Consider the following 3,572-nt stretch of genomic DNA (forward strand, 5'->3'; position numbering starts at 1 on the left):
AGCAGAATGCCTCATTACCTTGGTCTGAACAGCAGAATGCCTCATTACCTTGGTCTGAACAGCAGAACGCCTCATTACCTTGGTCTGAACAGCAGAACGCCTCATTACCTTGGTCTGAACAGCAGAACGCCTCATTACCTTGGTCTGAACAGCAGAACGCCTCATTACCTTGGTCTGAACAGCAGAATGCCTCATTACCTTGGTCTGAACAGCAAAGGCCTTCATTACCTTGGTCTGAACAGCAGAATGCCTCATTACCTTGTCTGAACAGCAGAATGCCTCATTTACCTGGTCTGAACAGCAGAATGCCTACATTACCTTGGTCTGAACAGGCAGAATGCCATCATTACCTTGGTCTGAACAGCAGAATGCCTCATTACCTTGGTCTGAACAGCAGAATGCCCTCATATCCTTGGTCTGAACAGCAGAACGCCTCTACCTTGGTAAGCAACCCTCATTACCTTGGTCTGAACAGCAGAACGCCTCATTACCTTGGTCTGAACAGCAGAACGCCTCATTACCTTGGTCTGAACAGCAGAACGCCTCATTACCTTGGTCTGAACAGCAGAACGCCTCATACCTTGGTCTGACGCAGAACGCCTCATTACCTTGGTCTGAACAGCAGAACGCCTCATTACCTTGGTCTGAACAGCAGAATGCCTCATTACCTTGGTCTGAACAGCAGAATGCCTCATTACCTTGGTCTGAACAGCAGAATGCCTCATTACCTTGGTCTGAACAGCAGAATGCCACATTACCTTGGTCTGAACAGCAGAATGCCTCATTACCTTGGTCTGAACAGCAGAATGCCTCATTACCTTGGTCTGAACAGCAGAATGCCTCATTACCTGGTCTGAACAGCAGAAGCCTCATTACCTTGGTCTGAACAGCAGAACGCCACATTACTTGGTCTGAACAGCAGAATGCCTCATACCTGGTCTGAACAGCAGAATGCCTCTGTGTTCTCATCTCCTGAATCAGCCGGAACACGTTGAAGTCTTCTGGAATCTTCTACAAACCAACAAGAACAATACACTCAGTGGTCTATCGGTGCTCCAGGAAACAGCAAAGGCAACACTGTGTGTGTGTTTCATATTATACGTACCCCAGCCTTTAGTAGGTTCCACGTGTAGTCTATAGCACAGATGGCACCTGTCCTCCCACAGCCAGCACTGTCAAAACACAACAACAATCAGAAAGAAACACAATGCACAGCCTAGAGACACACAGACTACATCTCACAGCTTCCATTAGGCTTGGTGGATTTACAGCTGGAACTAATATTCAGAGTGTATGTTCTAAGCTACGGTATATAAACTCAGCAAAAAAAGAAACTTCCCTTTTTCAAGACCTTGTCTTTCAAAGACAATTCGTAAAAATCCAAATAACTTCACAGATCTTCATTGTAAAGGGTTTAAACACTGTTTCCCATGCTTGTTCAATGAACCATAAACAATTAATGAACTTGCGCCTGTGGAACGGTCGTTAAGACGCTTACAGACGGTAGGCAATTAAGGTCACAGTTATGACACTAAAGAGGCCTTTCTACTGACTCTGAAAAACACCAAAAGAAAGATGCCCAGGGTCCCTGCTCATCTGTGTGAACATGCCTTAGGCATGCTGCAAGGAGGAATGAAGGCTGCAGATGTGGCCAGGGAAATAAATTGCAATGTCCGTACTGTAAGACGCCTAAGACAGCGCTACAGGGAGACAGAACGAACAGCTGATCGTCCTCACAGTGGCAGACCACATGTAACAACACCTGCACAGGGTCGGTACATCCGAACATCACACCTGCGGGACAGGTACAGGATGGCAACAACAACTGCCCGAGTTACACCAGGAACGCACAATCCCTCCATCAGTGCTCAGACTGTCCTCAGTAGGCTGAGAGAGGCTGGACTGAGGGCTTGTAGGCCTGTTGTAAGGCAGGTCCTCACCAGACATCACTGTCGCTGGACCAGACAGGACTGGCAAAAAGTGCTCTTCACTGACAAGTCGTGGTTTTGTCTCACCAGGGGTGATGGTCGGATTCACGTTTAATGTCGAAGGAATGAGCGTTACACTGAGGCCTGTACTCTGGAGCGGGATCGATTTGGAGGTGGAGGGTCTGTCATGGTCTGGGGCGGTGTGTCACAGCATCATCGGACTGAGCTTGTTGTCATTGCAGGCAATCTCAACGCTGTGCATTACAGGGAAGACATCCTCCTCCCTCATGTGGTACCCTTCCTGCAGGCTCATCCTGACATGACCCTCCAGCATGACAATGCCACCAGCCATACTGCTCGTTCTGCTCGTGATTTCCTGCAAGACAGGAATGTCAGTGGATCTCAATCCCATTGAGCACGTCTGGGACCTGTTGGATCGGAGGGTGAGGGTTAAGGCCATTCCCCCCAGAAATGTCCGGGAACTTGCAGGTGCCTTGATGGAAGAGTGGAGTAACATCTCACAGCTAGAACTGGCAAATCTGGTGCAGTCCATGAGGAGGAGATGCACAGCAGTACTTAATGCAGCTGGTGGCCACAACAGATACTGACTGTTACTTTTCATTTTGACCCCCCTTTGTTCAGGGACACATTACTCAATTTCTGTTAGTCACGAGTCTGTGGAACTTATTCAGTTTATGTCTCAGTTGTTGAATCTTATGTTCATACAAATATTTACACATTTTAAGTTTGCTGAAAATAAACGCAATTGACAGTGACAGGACGTTTCTTTTTTTGCTGAGTTTATGTTGACACACTTAACATCCTTAAGCCCCCCTGGCCACAACATCCCGTCTCCCCCCTCCATTCTCCCACGGTAGTGAGCAGTGAATCCCCAGGGCCAGTAGAGGAACATACATGTGGCTCCGATCAGCCTGATGATGATAATAATAACGACGGCCCTGAAGGGACTTCTTGACGTTAATTAATTGAGGACCAGAAATCAAAGGGGAATAGAAAGAGCTGATGGTTTGGAGAGCGCCCCCCACAGACCTCCGCAGCTGTGTGTGTGTGTGTGTGTGTGTGTGTCAGACTTAACATCACCTTTTCTTCAGTGGCTGCGGAGCAGCAGTGGTCTGAAGATAACTACCAAGTATGTGTGTGTCTCCTGTGATATTGTTTCTGCACTTCTCTATCCATTGCTTCTAGCTTTAAATGGACGGCTTCACGGTGTGTGTGTGTGTGTGTGTGTGTGTGTGTGTGTGTACCTGCAGTGTATACAGATGGGTACATCATCATGCTCCTGGTACTCTCTCATCAGACCAATCATATCCAAGATGGAGTCAAAGGACGAGGGAACGTCATGGTCTGGCCAGTTGATGTAATGGAACTGGGTTATCCTCCGTGTCTCCTGTAGGGAGGGGGGGGGGGGGGAGAGGAAGAGAAGGGGGGAGAGACACGCAGAAAGGGAGAGAGAGTGAGAGAGAGAGCGAGCGAGAGCGAGGAGCAAGAAGCGATAGAAAGAGGGCGTGAGAGAGAAGGGGAGAGAGAGGGAAATGAGTTTCCAGGAAAGAGCAGATTGATGTCATGTGAATGATGAAACTGAAAGGCCATTGTGTTTCTATATGTTAGTGGGGAAGAAAAGAG

At 48.1% G+C, this 3,572-nt stretch overlaps 1 long non-coding RNA gene across 1 annotated transcript; it reads right to left on the reverse strand.

The window, feature by feature from the left end:
* Positions 1-935: 935 nt before the first annotated feature.
* LOC115188409 (uncharacterized) lies at positions 936-3,330 on the reverse strand. The gene is made up of 3 exons (XR_003876408.1): positions 3,194-3,330; positions 1,106-1,172; positions 936-1,011 (listed from the first exon to the last, which is right to left on the reverse strand). It is a non-coding gene; the product is annotated as an uncharacterized LOC115188409 (long non-coding RNA).
* Positions 3,331-3,572: the final 242 nt, after the last annotated feature.

Source organism: Salmo trutta, unplaced genomic scaffold, assembly GCF_901001165.1.
Source record: "Salmo trutta unplaced genomic scaffold, fSalTru1.1, whole genome shotgun sequence".
Classification (NCBI taxonomy): domain Eukaryota; kingdom Metazoa; phylum Chordata; class Actinopteri; order Salmoniformes; family Salmonidae; genus Salmo; species Salmo trutta.